Raw genomic sequence first — 21,221 nt, forward strand, 5'->3', positions numbered from 1 at the left:
GCCGCCAGGGAAGCCCGAGGTGCGAGATTTTGTGCAAGATGCTGAGGCGTAGCAGCCTAATCTTGACATCCTCCTGCAAAGCACGTTTGTTACCCAGGTTTTTCTGAAAGGGTGAAGGCGGAAACACCCCAAATAAAGAGCGAGATGTGGGGACCAATGCCGAGGGATCCTCAGTGTCCGCATTGCTCAACTATATGCAAATGGATTTTAAAATCTGGGATGAAATGGGCAATTTTAACCAAAACTTGCACTAGAAAATATCGAAAATGTAAACATACCAGTGATCAAAGAAAAGCAATCGTATGACCCACCCACTTCCCCCCAAAGCACAGGTCGCCAGCGGGATTCTGCCAAAGCGTCAGGAAGGAGATTGCTCTAGTGTGGTTTCAACTGCTTCAGCCCATAAAGGAAGGGGAAAAAAAGAAGGGAAAGAAAAGCTTCCAATTTTATTTTATGGGAACAGTATAATATGAATATCAAATGCAACTTTAAAATTGCACTTCAGTTCAGTTCAGTTCAGTCGCTCAGTTGTGTCCGACTCTTTGCGACCCCATGAATCACAGCACGCCAGGCCTCCCTGTCTATCACCAACTCCCGGAGTTTACTCAAACTCATGTCCATAGAGTCGGTGATGCCATCCAGCCATCTCATCCTCTGTCGTCCCCTTCTCCTTCTGCCCCCAATCCCTCCCAGCTAAATACATTAAAACTGTAGACAAATTTCACTTTTGAAAATCAATGCAAAACTCCTAGGCAAGCATCAACTGGCAGAACCTAGCAGTCCTAAAAAGATGAAGCCCGCTTCTCCACCCCTAACTGGACCCTGGGAGCCAGGATTCCGGCCCGCACCTCTGCCCCCTCATCTTCACGCTCCAGGGACTTGCCCTCTGAGGCCGCAGGTGAGGCTGGGCAGGGACGGCGGTGGGAGGAGTCTCCACCTGGCTGCCTCCCTTTTGCCGGGCCTCACCCCTCAGCTGAGCGTCTCTCTCCACGTCCCTGTGCTCACCCGTCCCAGCCCTAAAGACTGGAGCGCACACGGCCCTCGGGCTGCGGGACCCCTTGCTGTTCCCCAATCCCTGCCCCACCTCTGTAAACAGTCCTTTTACAAAGTCTCTCCAGATTACCTCATCTGAGCACACCATCTATGCACTTTACGCGCTCTGAATTATATGATTACACCTCTCCTTTTAATAGCATGAAAGAAAAGAGCTATTCATCTCCACTGAGATCCAAAAAGGCATTTGACAAAATGCAACAATATTCTGGATTTTAAAAAATCATAATAAAACAAGCTTCCCTGGTGGCTCAGATGGTAAAGAATCCACCTGCAATGCAGGAGACCCAGGTTTGATTCCTGGGTCAGGAAGATCCCCTGACCCAGGGAATGGCAGCCCACTCTGGTGTTCTTGCCTGGAGAATTCCATGGACAGAGGAGCCTGGTGGGCTATAGCCCTTGGGGTCGCAGAGAGTTGGATGCGACTAAACAACTAACACTTTCAGTAAAATAGGACTGGGTAAATATTTTCTTAACTTGATAAAATATCTGTCTTCACCCCAAAGCAACACCTTGGTTAATGTGAAAACTTTAAAAACACATGTATAAAAAGTCAAAATTGGACAATGGGATCCACCAATATCTAACATGGTTCTAGAGGTACTGGCTAGTGAAATTAGACAAGAGAAAGAAATAAAGTTACGACTATAGGAAAAAGAGATAAATGTATCACCATTTGCAGACAACTTTATCGAGTATCTGAAAAACTGAACTCTTCCAAACAATTAAAGAATTCCTTATGGTGTGTCTGGGAGCAAAATAAATACAGGAATCTCAACATCCTTCATGTACAAATATTAACCCATTGGGTGATATATGAAAGACTATCAGTTCAGTTCAGTCACTCAGTCCTGTCCAACTCCTTGCGACCCCATGGACTGCAGCACGCCAGGCCTCCCTGTCCATCATCAACTCCCAGAGCTTACTCAAACTCATGTCCATTGAGTCAGTGATGTCATCCAACCATCTCATCCTCTGTTGTCCCCTTCTCCTCCTGCCTTCAATCTTTCCCAGCATCAGGGTCTTTTCAAATGAGTCAGCTCTTCCCATCAGGTGGCCAAAGTATTGGAGTTCCAGCTTTGACATCAGTCCTTCCAATGAACACCCAGGACTGATCTCCTTTAGGATGGACAGGTTGGATCTCCTTGCAGTCCAAGGGACTCTCGAGAGTCTTCTCCAACACCACAGTTCAAAAGCATCAATTCTTCGGTGCTCAGCTTTCTTTATAGTCCAACTCTCACATCCATACATGACCACTGGGAAAACCATAGCCTTGGGGAGGTGGACATTTGTTGGCAAAGCAATGTCTCTGCTTTTTAATATGCTGTCAAGGTTGGTCATAACTTTCCTTCCAAGGAGTAAGCGTCTTTTAATTTCAGGGCCGCAAGCACCATCTGCAGTGATTCTGGAGCCCAAAGAAATAAAGTCAGCCACTGTTTCCACTGTTTTCCCATCTATTTGCCATGAAGTGACGGGACCAGATGCCATGATCTTAGTTTTCTGAATGTTGAGCTTTAAGCCAAATTTTTCACTCTCCTCTTTCACTTTCATCAAGAGGCTCTTTAGTTCTTCTTCACTTTCTGCCATAATGGTGGTGTCATCTGCATATCTGAGGTTATTGATATTTCTCCCGGCAATCTTGATTCCAGCTTGTACTTTATCCAGCCCAGCGTTTCTCATGATGTACTCTGCATGTATAGGATTGCTGTAAAATTATAAAATATTTGGAGATCAATATGATATTCCAAATTCACATTAAGAAAGATTTAAAATGCTACTGAAGGACATAAAGCAATATTTAAACATATGGAAAGACCTAACTTAAAATATAAGGATGATACCATAAAGAAATCAATTCTCCTTAACAAATCCATAAATATATTGATGTTTCACTTTCTGAAAAGCTAAATAACACACGTTTTTCAATTAAACAACCTTATTCTAAGTTTCATGTAGAAAACTAAACAAGCAAAAACAGCCAAGAAAATTCTGAAGAAGAAGCATATTTCCGTAAGAGTTAGGTTTGGTTGCTATAACAGAAACCCATACTCAGAGGCTTATTCTGATGAGTGTATATTTCTCTCTACTATGAAAGGAGCTAGTGAGGCAGGCAGCACAGGGTTGCCTAGCTGTGGTGGCTGCATGGTATTCAAGACACAGGATCCTTCCATCTCTCTACCTCACTCTTCTGTTGTGTGATTTCCTTTCCAAGTGTGTCTAGTGGTGCGAGATGGCTGCTGGATTCCAGTCATCACCTCATATTCCAGGCATCTGGCAAGAGGAAGGAAGGAGAAGATTTCCTTTCCAGAGAAAGTCCTTGGAAGCACCAAAGCTCAGTTCTACTTCCCCCTCTAGGACCCCCGTCGGCCCCCTGTCTAGAACCGAGTCCTGTAGCCACACTTCTCTGCGTTGCAGCTGGGAGATGCAGGTTCTTAGCGCTTTGCTGCCTCAAATAAAACCAGGTCACAAAGGAGGAAAGGTGAAGGTTACGGCTCCTGCATTCTCTGCCGGTGTAAGACGAGGAAACTAGCCCCCACAAGCATCAAAACTGTTAAAAGCTAGAAGAGTTAAAACAGTGGGATGCTAGTGCAAGAATAAACAGGTAGATTAAAGGGACACAATAGAACCTCAAACGGTTCCAAACATATAAGAGAATCCAGCATGTGACAAACACAGAATTTCAAATCAGTGAGAAAAGATGGCTCATTCGAGACCCACTCATACCTGGGAAGCCATCTGGAAAGAATAAAGAGAGTAAGGTTGGAGGTATATCTCACACCTCATACTAAAATAAATTCCAAATGGGTCAGAGATTTCAAAGGTGAAAACTGAAATCACAAAGTCTTAACGATAAATAGCAGAAATTTCTTTATAAACTTGAGATGAGAACTTTCTAAGCAGGATACAAAATACAAAAACACCCAAATACACACAAAGAAGTATTTTGATCATTTCAAACACATGAAACAAAATTTCTGCATAGCAAGAGCCACACAAAGCAACTTGGGGAAAATATTTGCAAATTGTATCAGACAGAGAGCTCGTTTCTAGCATATGTAAAGAACTCCAGCAAATCAATAACAGGGCCACAGTGCAGTAGGGGGAAGAATGAAAAAGGAAGGGTACGGACAGGAGTCTCAATACCCTTCCTTTCTCGTGAAAGGAAAAAGCAAATGCCTCCTGAAGAGATGAAAGACACTCAGCCTCACTGCTGGTGAGAGAAATGCGAATGACAGCAGCGCTGATGGCGTGTATACCTATCGGACTGGCAGAGACTCCGATTAGACACTGTCGGCACTGCTGAGAGAATACAGGGACCTGCACATGTCACTGTAAATTATTGGAAATGGTTACAGACTCAGCGGGCAGGCGTCTGGCAAAATGCCTCAGAATTACAAACCCACATCCTGAGACGCAGTGGTCCCACCTTTAGGAAGGCAGCCTGCCCATAGTCACCTTGGGTACCAGGTCACGGCAGCAGGGTCTGAGGCAGCCAGGAAACACCTTCAATGCCCACTGCTGCTGCTGCTAAGTCGCGTCAGTCGTGTCCGACCCTGTGCGACCCCGCAGACGGCAGCCCACCAGGCTCCCCCGTCCCTGGGATTCTCCAGGCAGGAACACTGCAGTGGCCCCTTCCTTCTCCATCAATGCCCATTAGTGGGATGTATAATATAGGCCACATGGGAAGGCAGAGAGTAGGCAAGAAGGCCTTCCAGTTTTAACACAGGGCCGTGTCTGCAGGCCGTGTGAGATAGAAAGGAGACCCAGCGGACTGTGGAATGGGTTTCCGACTGTGTCGGGGAACAGGGGGGCTGGCAGAGACGTGTGCACTAGACGTGCCTGCAGAGCCTGGTCTGGGAAGGACCCACAAGACCCGGCACCTGCCGGCTCTCAGGACAGGCCGCGTGAAAGCCAGGGCGCGTGCAGAAAGCTTTCCTCGGCACACTCTTCGGATCCTTGCTGGTTTCAGGACCAGGCGAATGCGAGTGAAGGAGCGGCTGGGGTGCTGCCAGAGGATCTGGGTCGGGACTCTGGGGGTGTGGGGCGAGGTGTGGGAGGCTGGAGAGGTCGCTTATTCATCCATCAAACAGGCTGCTGTGTGCAGAACTCAGTCCTGACCAGCCAGGCTCTTCCCTCTGGACTCAGACCTCAACAGCGGTGACACAGCGCCGTTGCGGCGGGGAGCGGGGAGCGGGGGCACTGACAGTCCCTCGGGGCCAGGGCCACGCTGTGGACAGTCAGGCCCTGAGGAGGGGCGCCTACCAGGCTGGGATTCCAAACAGAGGAAAGAGAACGCGTCAGGCCCAGGCGGGAGGCCCCGTGAGCTGCCGTTCCACCCAAGAAAGTCTCTGTGGAGGGGCTGGAGGCTCGGCCCACAGAAGGGGCGGGCCGGGGTGGGGGCCCCCTCCCTGCGGGCTGCTGAGGGGGCAGCTCCCAGGACTGCTCTCTGGGGAGGCCCGGTGCGGGTTCATCAGCATCTCATTTGCATGGCCATTCATCCTCTGGGGCGTTCCCAGCCACCCCAGAAGCCCCTTCCTGCCCCGGAGAAAGGGACCAGGCCTGGGTCCCCCCAGCGCCCCCCACACTGCCCCTCTCCAGAGGGCAGGACAATGGGGTAGAGAGGAGGTGGAGGCGGGTCTGGCTGGGCAGCCAGGCTGGCGGGAACCATTGTGTGTGGGGCCCTGAGTGTTTGCATAGCAAGTGCCTTGGCTGCTGAATGGGGCGCAGGCATCCCAGGAATGCTGCTTGAGAGCCCACAGTCTCCAGCTCTTGGCCAGCCAGCCACGTCCTCGCCCAGCTTCTGAGTCCTTCTGTCACTCACACGTGGCAGGCGCAGGGTGGACAAGGATGAGACTGGCCAGGTATGGGCACCAGGCGGGAGTGACCACGGGCTTACCAAGCACAGTGGTTCAGGTTGTGCACTGCACAACACCGGGGAACCCCATTCACCTGGGCGGCCAGAACCACCAGCAACCCTGCAGTCTCCCTGTCGACCTCAGTGATCTCAGCAGTAAAAGGGGACAGGACATCCCTGCCCTGAGAGGGCGTCTGCTGCTCTCAGCCCAAGGTGGGAAGGGGAGATGTGGCAGAAGCGGGGGCGGGCGGAAGAAAGGAAATCTGCTAAGTCTGTGAGATGGGAGAGGCCCCTGTCCGACAGGCTGTGGGCCACGCAGGAGCGTGAGGGGCTGCTGTGAGCCGTGTGGGGTCATGGATGCCTTGGTGGGGTCCCCCCTGCAGATCTGGAGTGACAGCCGGAAGTTCGGAAGCGGCCCCTGCCCACTGTCTGTGAAGTGGGGGAGGTGGTTAGGGATGGGGCCTGCGTCCCAGGGAGCGGGAGGTGAGTGGGTTGCTGCATCAGCGAGGACGCCGGAGTCAGCACCCCAGGACGTGCGGCCAGTCTGATTGGCACTGTTCCCAGAGACAGGTCCGGGGGTGTGCTTTCTGGGGGCAGTGTACCCGAGGGAGAGAGCAGAGGGCAGAGGTTAAGAGGTGGGAACAGGCCTGGGGTGTGGCTGGGTGCAGGGAGGGCTGTCCGTGACGTTGGGGATTGGGGGGGTTGGCACGGAGCAGGGGGGTCACCGGGGATGGGGCAAATGAGGCCAAGGGGCAGCCGGGAGGCGCAGGGTGCGGTGGTCTGTCCCCTGTCTGCCCCGGCCCGGGGACGTGCCGTCCTGGGAGCAGGTGGTCAGTGGAAGCCATGGACGGCCTGGGGGTGGCAGGGCCCTGACCAGCCCTGAGCTGGCATCCACAGCCCGGCAAGGGGACGCTGACAGAGAGAAGGCCAGTTGGGGCCGGGCTCCCCGGGAGGCCCGAGCTTGCAGGAGGATGGCCCCCTCCGTCCCCTGCCGCCCCCTGGAGCCCCTGGGAACTAGACAGCGTGGGTCAGACACTCTCACCTGCTCCGAGGGGACTCGACCCCACTCTGCCCCATGTCGGCTGTGTAGTTTATGGCTGGTGGCTCCCTGTTCCTAGCCTCAGCAGCCCATCCGTCAAATGGGGATGGCCACTGACCTCACCGGCCAGGGCTGAGTGAGAACTCCGACTGGCTCCACAGAGCTGGCCGAGGGGATTCCTGTCGGCACTGGGACAAGCCAGGAGAGCTCCCTGGTGGAGGCAGCACTGGGAGTGGGAACGTGACCAGAGGCAGGTGGGCCGAGGTCCCCGGGGCTGGGAGGGCCACGTTCCCAATGTGAAGATGAAGAACAGGCTCTGGGAGTGGCAGGGGCTTGCCAGGAACACAGAGGCAGGTGGGGAGGGAGCGCTGGGCAGGGTGGGCTCAGGAGCCTCTGGGGAGGACAGCAGACAGAGAAGAGGGGCACCACGAGGCCAGGAATGGAGACGGGGGCCCCGACCGCCAGGCCAGGTCTGGGCATTCTCAGGGCATCTCGTGGTGTGGGTCAAACCTGGGGGTCAGGGCCGGAAGGCTGGGCTGAGGGCTGGAAACAAGGATCTTGTCCACCTGCAAACCAGAGAAGCGGCATCGGAAGAGCCTCAAGGGGTTGCAAGGAGCTGAACTGGCTCCCAACCTCAGGTCTTCCGAGGTCTCCAGTGAGGGCCCGGAGCGCCCGGCTTCAGGGCAGAGAGAGGGCATCTCACCCCCCCTACCCTGGGAAGTGGTGCTGGGGGCCTGTCCCCGAATCTCAGGGTCCAAGTGCCAGACAGGCCTGCCAGCCAGTGGATTCAGCTCAGCTCTGGTCCCTGGCGCAGGGCCCCGGCTCTGGCTGAAGGGGAGGCCTGGCTTGGGGTGAGGGGGGAAGGGCTGGGAAGGATGGGGCCTTCCTCACCTGGGGGCACAGTGCCAGCCCTTACCCCTGGGACTGGCGTCGTGCCAGTAGGAGTCAGCTACCTGGAGGGAGCACCCCTACCTGTCCACGCTTCAGGCTTCTGCAGTGGAGCTGAAACTCACATAACATAACAGAAGTGTGTGTCTTAGTCACTCAGTCCTGTCCCCCTCCTTGCGACCCCATTGACTATGGCCCGCCAGCTCCTCTGTCCATGGGATTCTCCAGGCAAGAATACCGGAGTGGGCAACCATTCCCTACTCCAGGGTATCTTCCTGACCCAAGGATGGAACCTGGGTCTTCCGCATTGCAGGCAGATTCTTTACCGTCTGAGCCACAGGGAGGGTCCCAACATTCAAGGAGCCAGTTTAAACTGCACCATTCAGTGGCATTTCACGCATTCTCTGCGGTGAGCAAGCGACACCAGGATCTAGCCCCAGAACCTCCTTGTCGCCCCTGGAGGAGACCCCGGCCCACGGGCATCACTCGTACCCTGCGCCCGCCCCGTCCGGGCCGCGTCGGCCTACCTGCAGGATTTGCCGCCTGCAGGCTCTTTGTATCACCAGGAGCCTGTGGCAGCCGCATTCCTGTCTCCCCTTCTTCACTGAGCACAGGGCCCCGAGCACGCGTCAGGACTCCAGTCCCTTCCTCCCCTCTTTCCTTCGTTCATTCGTGCCAAGGGCAGCACTCAGCCTGTCCCCGCGAGGTCCCCAGGGGGCCACATGGCAGCCGCCCCTGTCACCCTGAAGCCCGTGAAGAAGGCAGCGCTGCCCTGATTTCCCGATGAGAAGATGAGGCCTGGGGGAGGTTAGGCGGGCTGGCATCGCTCCCAAAGAGCAGGCCCTGGGCTGCGCTTTTAGGGAGGGGCACGAAGTCGGGGTGGGGGGGCTCGGCAGGAGGGCTGAGGGCAAAGGCCAGGAGGGGTTGGGTGGAGGGTCTGAAGTCAGACCGGGGCTTCCCCGCTCAGCCCTGGGGTGGCTCCCCATCTGGGGCGTGGAGGGGATGAAGGAGCAGCAGACACCCACGGGAAGCCAGCCTGGGCCCGTCCCGGCCCCGGCTCCTGGCAGAGAAGAGCAACGCTCCCACTCAGCCTGGAAGCGATCGGCATCTCGTGTGAGCCTTGAGATGCTTGACGGTGAGAAGGCTGCCGTGCAGGGCAGCGGGGCGCCGCTCACTGTCTGCGCGTGGCCTTTCCCAGCTCGCTCACCTCCCTGTTGGGCTCCTGGGTCACCTCTGAAATTAGGTCTTAAGCAGAAAGAGGAGGGAGTGCTCTGGGGAAATGTGCGTGGCCCAGCGCCAGCCCGATGGCGGCAGATGGTGGGAGGCTTCCCCCTACCTCTCTGCGTGGCCCCTGGGGTCCTGGGGAGCCTAATAAAGGCCCAGACCCTCTCCCCAGGAAAACCGAAAGCTCAAACTCCTGCATCAGACTCCAGGGTGTTCTGGGAACCGTGGAGAAATGTTGCAGTCGCTGCCGGGGTCATCAGATCCCATCCTGCCTTGCCTCTCTCCCCCCACATGACTCAGGTTCTCCACTTTTGCACGGCCTTCCTCACCGGATGGTCAGATAACCCATTAGAGAAAGAAAGAGTGGTGCCCACTGGGATGAACGCAGGCTACCACCGTCCATGGGCTCCCTGGCCAGAGTCCCAACCTAACCCTGGTTGCCCCAGGCCCTGCCGCGGAGAGGACTACGCCCGCCACCTGCAGAAGGAAGACACGGCCGCAGAAACCTGGACACCAGGTTAGGAGGAGAGTGGCCGCAGGTGGGCGCAGGTGGCTGCTCTCTCGGGCCTGCTGCCTGGCATGTGGGCCACAGGTTCCTCTGCTCCCTGGGACCCACTAGCCCTCGAGGGTCAGGTCCTTGTTGCCCCCGCCCCCCTTTAAGGAGGCCTGCGTCTCACCCCAGGGTCAGCGTGTGGCTTGGGTGGGATGGCACTCTTCCCCGGTCGGACACCTGACCACTCACCCACCTCTTCCATTCGTTTGCACACTCTGTGCCCTGGGTCAGAGTGTCTGGACCAACACCCGGGTCTGGAGCTCAAGCTCTCCCAGACATCCGAGGGGCCCAGGCCCTTCCCCACGCCCCGATCCCAGGCCCTTCGTGGGGCAGGGACACCGACCGCAGTCCATGTTCTCTTTAAGACCCCAGCAGGCTCCAGGAGCGGGGGTAGGGGCGGCTGGTAGAGGGTTCGACGGTGTCGACCCCCAGCCAGTCTCCCTGGGAGAGGACCCCTCACTCCACGCGTCCTAGTGGCCTGGGTGTCAGAGGCCCCCCACCTTGGGTGCGCAGGGCCAGGTCCCAGCTGTGAGAACAGGCCTCACCCCAGCCCACAGCATGGATGCCCTTCCTCCAGACTCCTCTCCAGAGAGCCTCCCACCCCTGCAGCTGCTGAGCTGGAGACAGAGCCTGGAGTCCCAGCCCCTGGGGGCCCCGGGGTGGGGGGGGGTTCTCCAAGTCCAGGGTTTTGTGAGAAGATCCCCCCCGCCCCCTGCATGGGCCACAAAGCAGAGAACATGGCAGGAGCCCAAACCACTGTTTCCTAGCACCTGGAACCAGGGCGGATGCCGGGGCACCCGAAACGCCAGGCGCTCGAGGCTTTGTCCCCGCAGCCCGGAGACGCCGTCTGCCGCCGCCTCCTCCTCCCATCGCGTAGGAACGTTCCCACGTTGTTGGAACTTTCCACAGGCCTGACTTCTAACAACTGCACATCATTCAATTAGACAGACGCAGAGGGTTTCTCAGCCGACCTCCACGCACATCTGGGCAGCTTCCGGGTTCTCCCGCTTATAAATAACACAGCCAGCGGAGTCTCCGGGCGGCCGGTTTTCTGGGTTTTGCATTATTCTTCAGGTTAAATTCCCAGAAGCAGAATCACTGGGTCAAAAATATGAACACTTTATGCCTGTTGCTACACACAGACGTCAGAATAAATCTGGGACTCTGTCTGGCAAGGAGACGGGACCCCGTGCTGAGCTGACCCCTGGGGCCAGGCTGCCCGGGAACCGGCCACTCCCCGGCACGTCCCCAGGGGCCGAGAGGGGGGCCTGGGCTTCATCTGGGGCGTCGGGCGGGCACCAACCTCGGCCCACGCTGCAGGCTCCCTGTAATTCCCACGAGGGACCCTGGTGGCCTCCAAGCTGACTCGGCAGCTGGAGACGGGGACGGGGGTGTAGACACCAAGAAGTCATCACTTCCTGCCCGTTTCAAACATTCTGTGAAGCCCTATGACCCAGCCCTTTCCCTTCCCGCTGGGCCTCCAACCCCCTGGATTTTCCTGTTTACTGCACCCCAGAGGCTGGCCTTGACCTGGCTCCTCTCCTCTGGGGCTGCTTCCCGAAAGGACCGTCCAATTCCATTTTCGGCCCAGGCCGGCAGGTCCAGGGCAGATGGGCTGGTCCGAGGGTTGACACCCCATAGCTGGGATGGACGCCAGGCCGCGCTGTCCCTGGCTCATGCAGCTGAGCAGGGCCCTGCTGTGGGCTTGGGGCCCCGGAGCTGTGGCGGGCTGTCTGGCTACCCATGGCCTCCGAGGCTGTGACCCTGGAAAGTCAAAACCAAGCTCTGGGTCACGCAGCGCTCAACTTGGTGCACACAGGGAGGGTTAGGGTAGCCCAGCCCAGTGTGACTCCAACCTAGGAGCTCAGAGCCTCAGCGCGGCGACCCCCCGTCTTTCTACTCCAGGAAGAGCCCAGCCTGAGGGATAATGCTGGGGAGCAGTGGTCTTGCAGAGGCCTCCATGCCATGGGGAAGCGTTCCGTGCCAGAGCGCAGACAAACCATGACGTGTCAGCCTTCCTTCATGTGGGTCACATGCCAGCAGACCTGTGGGCTGAGCCTCCCAAGGCGCACCCTGCAGCGCTGGGCAGGCAGGGGGCATTTTTCACCCTGTGTCAGCTTTCTAATCCTTGGCCCATCCCACCGGGTGAATAGAGTAGGAAGAAGTAGTCCCGTTTTCCAGAGAGAGGTGAGGCAACTCACTGGGGTCACAAAGCTGGTGAGAACAGCCAGGATGAGGCCTTGAAGCCAGGCCTTCTCTTCTCAGGCTGGGGAGGGGATGGACCCTGGGGTGGGGGCCAGGCCAGGGTTCAAAAGAGCCCTTGTGGACAGCGGGCTGAAGATCCTAGTGCCAGGCACCCTCCCTGCGGACAGTGGGCTGAAGACCCCAGTGCCAGGCACCCTCCCTGCGGACAGTGGGCTGAAGACCCTGGAGCCTGACACCCTCCCTCTGGACAGCGGGCTGAAGACACAGGTGCCAGACGAGGCTTCTTCCCGGAGCCGGGCACCCTCCCAGGCCAGGCCCAGAAGGGGCCCCACCTGCATGGTCTGGCATCAGCCGTGTCGCCTCCTACTGTGACCTGCGTCTGCTCCGTTTTAGCATCTTGCCTGACCTCTGGCCACCCCCTGCCCCTGTGCCCCGCATGTCTCACTGCAGCTCTCTCTGGGGCGGGTTGTCGGCGCTGTTTTACAGACGGGAAGGTCGATGCGGGAGAGCTGGACCCGCCTGAGAAAGAATGAGGACCCGCGGAGCCTCCGGGGCTCCCACCCGGACACCAGGCCCTCACAGTCTCAGGACGGCATGAGACTTGCCCAGTGAGGGCCAGGCCGGCCTGGCTGGTTTCTGGGGGGACAGACCGAAGCCCAGCACCTGCCGCCGTGACGGGAACGTCTCCTAAGAGTCAGCACAAACTGGGGCCTCGCTGTGGGGCCTCCGGTGGCCTCTGATTCCCGCTGTGAGGCTCCCCTGAGCGCCTAGGTGCGGAAACACCTGCTCGCCCCGGGATGGAGGCAGTGGGCATGGCTCCGCGCGCGGGAAAACGCAGGGCCCAGGCGCTTCCTGAGTGGAGCCGGCATCCCCATCTCACCCAGCCGTCCAGCCTGGGCGGAGGAAGGAAGTGGGCACAGGGGCGGCGGGAGGAAGGGTGCCCACCCCGGGCCCGGGAGGGAGGGGGCTCCGACGGGTGGTCGTGGTGCAGCCCTGGCCGGGCCGGGCGACCTGGGAAGGAAGTGGGTGGATTCAGGGTCTGCTGTGGACAGGCAGCGCGCCAGGAGGTCTGCGCCAAGCCCTGAGGTCACTGGCCACAGGGGCTTCTCAGGCTGGCTTGGCAAACACACGGAGACCGAGGCCTGGGGTGGAGCGGGGTGGGGAGGCAGGCCTCGGAGGGCTTCTGGCTGCCGTTTGGCAGCCAGGCCTCCCTGGCTCTGGCCGGGCACCGGGGCAGCTCAGGAAGCCCTGAGCGGTCATTCTCACGCCAGCCCAACAGGCAGGCACAGCTCGCCCAGCCACGGGGCTTCTGGGACACAGGCCTGGACTCTCATCCGGGCTCGGCTCTGCGAGACCTCGGTGACCCAGGGGTCCTGCAGTCAGGATAGCCTGGCCCAGCCTTCAGCAGGGCTGCTATCGGTAAAAGGGAAAGATGAATATTTAGTTGCTTTGTAAGTAGTAAAGCCCTGGAAGGACAAATGGTTTTATTCAGTACAGCTTCAGGTATGGCTGAATCCAGGGACTCCAGCCAGGCCATCCGTTTAAGTTTTGTCTCTGTCTGATTCTGGGCCCCTTGGGCTCCACTCCCCACAGTGCGGCAAAGACGGCTCATGTCCCCATCACTCAGCAACTCCTGTGGAAGATGGACTCTGCACAAAGCCTGGACCCCTGCCATGGGCAACTCGGGCCACATGCTCATCAATGGACCCAGAAGTCCAAACACCCGGGTAGATGATTATGGGAGCCGCAGCTTGTTTCCAACCCACAGCTGTCCACTCAAGAGGGCTGAGTGCGAGCCAGACCGGAGCCCTGAGCATCCACTCAGCCCATTCAATCCCCTCACAAGTCCCAGAGGCGAGTCCATTCTGCAGATGAGGAGCCTAAGGCTCAGAACAGGAAAGCCACCTGCTTAAGGCCACCCAGCTTGCTAGACTGTGGCCAAGAAATGTCGATCAGGGTGTCCTGACCCCAGAGTCTATGATGCAACCCCCAAGCCCTCCCTGGGGTGTTAGGAACGGTTCTGGAAGCCCTCGGCAGCACAGAAGTCCGTCGTCTGACTTCTGTGCTGTCACCCCCTACCACGGCCTGTCTGCTCGGGGCACCTTTTATTTGGGGTTGACACTTGAGGTGAAGCCTCTCAAACTGGGTCCCTGTTGGTCCAAGAAGAGCTTAAATCCATGGGACAAAACACAGCCTGTTTATTCTGAGCTGGGTCTTACTCAGGGGCAGGTGGTGGATGTTAGGAATGGTGTGGATCCAGCTCCAGACCTTTCCATAAAGGAAACATCACAGTAACGTCACAGCGAGCGAGTCACACAGATGTGTTGGTCCCAGGGTCCCTAAAGGTCATGTTTACACAATAATAGAGTCTATTGGTTGTGCAATAGCACTATACTACATTATCACGTGTGTGTAAGAGTGTTATTGCCCCCAGGAGGTACAGTAGTAAAGAATCTGCCTGTCAGCGCAGGAGGTGCAGGAGACATGGATTTAATCCCTGGGTCGGGAAGATTCCCCTGGAGCAGGAAATGGCAACCCACTACAGTATTCTTCCCTGGAGAATTCTATGGACAGAGGAGTCTGGCAGGCTGTCCATGAGGTCACAAAGAGTTGGACACAACTGAGCATTTTAAGTTAACCAGTTAATAGTGTTATGCCTGAAAAAAAAGCACAGAACTTAATTTAAAAATACTTCATTGCTAAAAAATGCAAGAGCTGTAGTAGGAACACGAAAGATCACTGACCACAGTCACCATAGCAAGTGTAGTAACGATGAAAACGTTCTGAACACTGAGAGGATTACCAAAATGTGACAGACAGACAGGCATTGAGCAAATGCCGCTGGAAAAATGGCTCCGACTGACCCGCTTGATGCAGGGTCACCGCAAACCTGCGATTTGCAAAGATCGCAGTGCCCAAGAAGTGCAATAAAATGAGATGCACGTGAATTCTAAAACAAATGCAAACTCATGTTTAAATGTGAACACATGCATTCATGCAAGCGGACAGCCATAGAGGGCTCCTAGTCAGGACAGACCCCAGAGCTTTCCCGACCTTGAGAGGCAGACCTGAGCTGCAGAGACCCTGGGCTGTGGGGTGACCCCAGGCGAGGTACCGGAGAGCAGGCACGGGATGGGAGGCGGGAGGCTGCCGTGAGCCGGCTCAGAAAGTCCCCAGTTTGTACTTTCTCATCCGTCCCCGGGTCGAGCATCTATACTGCGAGCCTCAGGCTCTGCGGATCTCAGGCAAACTGTCCCACACAAGTCCTGTCCTCAACGGAGCGAGTCCTGACCCGATGGGTGAAAACGCAAGAAAGTCACATGACATGTAACCATAAAGACGGCCCAGAGGTTGGAGTGCGGGGCTGGGGAGGCTCCCAGGAGGGGACCCCAACAGAGAAGGAGCCTCCACCCCTGAGACTGTCCATCCTGCGGATTCTAACAAAGGCGGGAAGAAGCACCCAGATGCATTTTAAACACGGCTTCCAACGCTGTAAGTCAACTCTACTCCCATAAAAATTAAAGAAACAAAACCCATGACCTTGGCTGGGGTTGGCCACAGTGTAACTCCCTTCTCTACGCTTGTTGGTTTTGTCTGAATTTTTGTAACGGTGGTGGGTGGGACTGTTTTCATTCGTGTGAAAAAAGTGGAACCGGTAAACACAAACATGTTTCTTTTTCCTCAATTGGCCTTGAAGTGAAAAAACAAAAAAGTTGCTTCCCACGGAGGGAGAGAGGCGCAGGCCTCCTGGGCTCACCCAAAGTGTGGTCCCAGGCTGAGCCTCGCTGCCTTCTCGGGAAGCTCAGAGCCTGTAAGATCAGCTGCAGTCAGGAGGCCTAACCCTTTTAGGGACCCTCCCCACCTTCACATCCCCTCTGGGTCCTTGGGTCCCTGGCCCCAGCCACTGTGGCTCCCAGGACCCAGCTTGGGACTGAGCATCATATGCGTGTGTGGGGGAGGGTATAAATCAGTGGTGCGGGGGCTGACCAGGCCTCTGGGAGATGGCACTGGTCCCCGCATGCCAGACGTACCCCACAATGGACGTACCCGGGGGCGCAAACACAGCGCGTTTTGCCAGCTGGAGTCTGCATTTAGCAGACAGGGCAAGTTCAAGTTTCAGCATTGTCATCACCTTTTAGCAGAGTGTCCTTGCCCTGTGGAGCGGCGGGTCGTCTCCTGGCCAAGGAGGGAAGGGTCCAGCACTGAGGACCAGTGGACACAGAGCCCTTCAGCCACCAAGCGTGGAAACCAGGGCAGGCTTTCTCCCTGCGGACTGTGATGAGCCGAGTCCCACTTTACAAGTGGACAGTCACCAGGGTATCTCGTGACGTCGTCTCATCTTTAGATGAGGCCCTATTACTACTACGTGCCAGCCGGCAGGCATGGAGGTAGGTGTAGGCAAACCTCTGTTGCTCCTCCCTGGGTGAGCTGGACCCCGAAGGCCCCCACCCACCCTCGTCCCGCCCCCTTACCAATACCCACAGCCTTGTGCAAAGCTTGTGAAACTCAAAAACCAGCTTTCTCTGCCTTAAAACCCCTTGCGTTGGTCTCCTGGCCAGAAGTCCGAGATCAAGGTGTCGGAGGCTCTGAAGACGGACTCCTCACTCACCCTGCCTCCGCGACTCCCACCGGTGGCGGGCAGTTCTCGGGGGTGTTCCCGGCTTGCAGCCACATGCCCCCGATCTCTGGGTCCGTCGTCATGGGGCTGGCTCCCAGGTCCCAAATCCCCTCGTCTCAGGACACCGGTCACGGGATGGGAGCCCACGTCCTCCAGTCTGGCCTCACTTTAACTTGATTACACATGCAAAAATCCTATTTCCAAAGAAGGCCACATTCACGGGTTCCAGGAGGAAACCATCCGCTGCATCTATGGGGACACGCTTCAGCTCGTAATACCCAGGAGTGGTGGCAAGTGATAAACCAGGACCTGCTCTTGGCCAGCAGGGCCCAGCACAGTGAGGGACACGGGGCCTCCAGATACTGTTGAACGTGCCCGATTTCATTCAACGCGGTGGGCCGCCAGGCTAGAGGCTCAGGAGAGCCCTTGGCACCCGGACTGGTTCCCCTGGGAGCCGAGTGGGTGTGCTGGGGCCAGTCTGTCTGCACAGCATCTCCCTTCACTTCCTGGGGTCTCTGCTCCCCGACACCCCCCCAGAGAAGCCTCCCGACCTGACCTCGCCAACAGTCCTGCCTCCCGCCCGCCCTATCACACAGCACAGAAGGAGCGATGTCCTCTGAGTCCACTAAAGGCTCTCTCACCACCCCCAGCCAGGACCCTCGTCCTGCTCAAAGCGAAGCCTGAAGTCTCCAACCCCTACTCAACCTTACTGTTGCCTTACCACCGCCTCCCTGCGCTCTGGGCGCCGGTCCATTTCTCAGCTGGGGGTCTGGTGGGCCCAGAGCAGACTCAGCTGATGGAAGAGCTCGGGGCTCAGGTGGCCTCCTAACACAGAGGCTGGATAGGTCACTGCTGCCCGGTGGCTGTGGCCCCGGCCTGGCAAGGGGCGCAGGCACACGGACAGATGGATGGATGGATGGATGGACCGCAGGCAACTGCAGCTGGTTGCTGAGCATACCGCCTCACGTCCTCTGGGACTAGCCGGGCCCCCTGCAGCAGCCAGAGCGGGGTGGTGCAGGGCTGTCCCCGCCCCCAGCTTTGCAGGGCCATGGTAGGCAGAGGTCTCCACGCAGAGGTGGCATCTGCTTTGCTTCACGGCTCTTCCCTCGTGTTAACAGCCGAGTCCTGCTGTTTGTTCTAAGTGAGGAGCAGACATTAGTAGAAGCACGCTCAGGACCCCCAGCTTTGGGGAAGTGTGGGTGGATTCCCACCCCCAGGAGTAAGGGCCCCCCGGAGGGGTGAGGGGCCCCTGTCACATTCACCACCACAGCCCACCTCCCCCAGCACCATGCCCAGGGGGCACTTGACCCTGGCTCCAGCAGATCCCTGGGCTGGCGGCCCCTTCCCGGTCCTGACCACAGGCGTGGGAACCAGCATTCCTTCCGTGAGACAAGAGGGAACCAGGGGCAGAAAACGCAATGAGGCCCATCCCCCCCAGCCTCATGGGTGCCCAGGTGGGGCACTCAGGGCTCAGTGGTCACCCTGGCCTTTCCTGCATGCGGCAAAGGCCAGGAGGGGCCACTGTCCGGGGTCCCAGATCCGCTGCCCGCCCACTGCCCCACGGCCGCGCCCCTGGGAACAGGCGCGCTAATCCCATCACGGCCTGCTGGCTCCCACAGCACTCAAGTATTTTTATCCTCCCTCTGCCCGGGTGATAGCCAGTCTGATTTATGTTGTGCAAAGACCCTCGGTGGCTGCAGGCCCCTCTGGCGGGCTGGATGGCGCTGAGCGGTCCTCTCTCCAGCGGGGACCACGCAGTCACCGCCACAAGCAACACGGCTTTCCTTGCTGGTTTTTGAGAATTGTTGCACCAAATGTTTGCCTGAGAGATGCTGATTGTGATGATAAGAAGGCTGGAGAAGCCAAGGAAAAAGGGATGAGAGAGAGCGGGAGGTTGCAGAACCCCCTTCAGATCGCAGGAGCTCCCATCACAGGCACAGACCCCTGGCATTTGCCACCAAAGAGCCTGTTTTTATTTAAATGGCCCAGAGCAAGTCTCTGACTAAACTAACATTCCCACGCCAACACTCAGCAGCGCCTCTGGTTTTTGGCAAATTTTTTCCTTAGCTGTCAAGGCAGAAATATAGAAGAATTCTGGTCTTACTTAAGGATTGTTGGGTTTTTTTTTTTTTTTCCCTGCCCCTGGAGACATGAAAATAACTCACAGATGTGCGGTACCTGCTAATGTCTGCACTCCGTTTAGTCCGGGAAGAGAATTCCCTGGGCTCCGTGTAACCCAAACCCCGATGTCCAGGCCCATTTTCTTTTTAACAGGGGGCCGTGGCGGTGGTGGTGGGGGGGGGTGAGTGCGGGGGAGGGCGGAAGTCCTAGACATGTTTCAATGTGTCTGGAGCAAATGGGAAGAAACCCAGGCAGCCCTGAGAACCCAGCGGAGGGGCTGAGATTCCCCGTGAAGGCCCACCTGGGGGTCGGGCGGGGCGGGGGCGGTGGGTGTGGGGGGGTAGGTTCGCAGGGTGGGTGGGGGGTAAAATGTCTGCAGAGGCTCCTCTTCAGCAAATCCCTCTGGGGCAGAAAGATTTTGTTGTGGGAAGCCTCTGTCTTCCCTGTGAAAATAAAGATGGACTTTTTTAAGAAGGCAATTTCCAGCTATTTTTAACTTCAGAAAGGAAGAAAGGAAAGGAAGGCTGGACGGAGGGAGGAAGGAAGGGGAGAGAGAAGGAAGGGGAGAGGTTGGTGCTGGGGGAGGAGAGGCCCAGCCGGCTGTTCGCTCCCTCGTGAGTGACTCAGGCCTGCCTGCCGAGGCTCCTACCAAAGCTGGGGGTGGGGCCAGGCAGTTTCATCCCCCAGGGCCCTTTTTTTCTTTTTCTTTTTTTTTTTGGAGAAAGTTCTGAGCTGCAGCCAGCAGGGCCGGGCTGGGTGGAAGCTCCCGAGAGCTAGCCTGCCCCCACCTCCCAGCAGGCTCTGCAGGGGTCCCAGGACCCACGAGTGGGGGCTGGGATGGGGAGACCCAGGCTGGGTTCCATGACCTCCCCAGAGCCTCGGTGTCCTGTCCATAAGGTGGGCGACCCTCCCTTCAGCCAGCCCTGCAGGGAGGTGTCACCTCTAAGGACCTCCAACCTCCCGCCCCAACCGCCCCCCGCCCCGGCCCTGTGTCCCTCTCCCCTGATTTTCGCGGGCCCAGCCTGCTTCACTCCATGCCCCCAGGACTAGGCAGGCCCTTCCTCCTCTGAGGCTGGCTGTCTCCAGGGACACCCAGAGATGGGCCACTGAGCCCTGGGTGACCCAACCCCAGGTCTAGTTCTGCCCCAGGCCTCTGGGCAGCTGAGGGGTCAGGGCCCTGGAGAGGTCCAGGCCAGGCCGTCTTCTCAGAGCTCGGGAGACCAGGCCCAGAGTCCTCTCCTACTGGGTCAAGCTCTGAGCATTTGGGGGGTCTCTGCAGAGAGCAGGTGGTCTGTCAGGGCCCGTGCGTGCTGCGCAGCCCAGACCCACATGACAAGCACTAGGGCCAGTCCCACGGCCTCGAAGCCCACACCAGCCAGGCCTCGTCAGCTCCCCTGCCCCGGGCGGCAGCTACCTGTCAGGGGACTTGCCCGGGCAACACTCCCTAGGCTCTGTGCCTGCCTCTGAGATGCTGACCCTCCTTCCCGGGTTCCCGGGCAGCAGCCGGGCGGGCCGGGGGGCTCACAGTCACCCCCGTTTCCTGGCCCTGAGCTGTCTGGAGGCCTTGGGCCCTCAGGCTATGCCCGCTGTGTGTGACAGGTGGACAGGCCCCTCAGAAGGGCAGGGTCCGGGGCGGGCTCCGGCCACATGGCACCGTTTGGTAGCCACTGGTCAGTATGCATCTGTTGGGGGGGGCAGGACCCACAGTGACCGGTCCCTGCATCCACCCCACTCCCTGAGGGACACCGTACGGAGTTGCGAGAGTTGGGAGGCCCAAGGGTTCTGGGACAGCTTCTTTTTAGAAATCATTCTATTTATTTATTTTTGGCCAGGGTGGGTCTTTGGTGCTGCTTGGGCTTTTCTCCAGTTGTGACCGAGTGGGGGCTGCTCTCCCGCTGCGGGGTACGGGCTTCTCTTCGTGGGGGCTCCTCTCGGGGCGCACAGGCTCTAGGGCACCTGGGCATCAGTGGTTGCCGCACGCAGGTTTGGTAGCTGCAGCTCACGGGCTCAGTAGTTGTGGCGTATGGGCCTTCCGGGTGGCTCAGTGGTACCGAATCCGCCTGCCAGACCAGGAGGTACAGGAGACACAGCTTCCACCCCTGGGTGGGGAAGGTCCCCTGGAGAAGGAAATGGCAGCCCACTCCAGTACTCTCGCCTGGAGAATCCCATGGACAGAGGAGCCTGGCGGGCTACGGTCCAGAGGGTTGCAAAGAATCGCACACGACTGAAGCGACTCAGCACGCATGCATGGACTTGGTTGCCCTGCGACATGTAGGATCTTCCCAAACCAGGGATCAAACCCATGTCTCCTACAGGGTCAAGTGGGTTCTTTATCACTGAGCCACCGGGAAGTCCTGGGACAGCTTCTGGAGTGGGTGAGGCCAGTGAGGGAGGGGTCATTTCAGCAGAGCAGGGAACTGACCCACTGCAGACGGCCTGGGACGCAGGGCACAAGGGGGCGTCCCCGGGGGGGCCCCGGCCAGCCCACTCCCAGCACAGACAGGCCTGGGTGACCGTGGATCCCTGCGTGGGGAGTGAGCGCAGGCAGACAAGCCAACTGGAGACCCAGCCTACCCCTTCCCTTCTGGGCGCTGGCCGGAGTCCCGCTTGGGGAAGATTAGCGGGGAGCAGGCAGACCCCCGGGCGCGCACACATTGGGCTGCCG

General features: G+C 57.9%; 1 long non-coding RNA gene across 2 annotated transcripts; it reads right to left on the minus strand.

Moving 5' to 3' along the window:
• Positions 1–1,773: 1,773 nt before the first annotated feature.
• LOC136163656 (uncharacterized) lies at positions 1,774–10,706 on the minus strand. Of its 2 annotated transcripts, XR_010662284.1 has the most exons (5): positions 8,363–10,706; positions 7,864–8,239; positions 6,951–7,513; positions 3,233–5,320; positions 1,774–2,758 (listed from the first exon to the last, which is right to left on the minus strand). It is a non-coding gene; the product is annotated as an uncharacterized lncRNA (long non-coding RNA). The 2 variants fall into 2 exon arrangements; XR_010662283.1 differs by having other exon boundaries at positions 7,864–10,706.
• Between the last annotated feature and the right edge of the window lie 10,515 nt (positions 10,707–21,221).

Source organism: Muntiacus reevesi, chromosome 3 (genome assembly GCF_963930625.1).
Source record: "Muntiacus reevesi chromosome 3, mMunRee1.1, whole genome shotgun sequence".
NCBI lineage: Eukaryota > Metazoa > Chordata > Mammalia > Artiodactyla > Cervidae > Muntiacus > Muntiacus reevesi.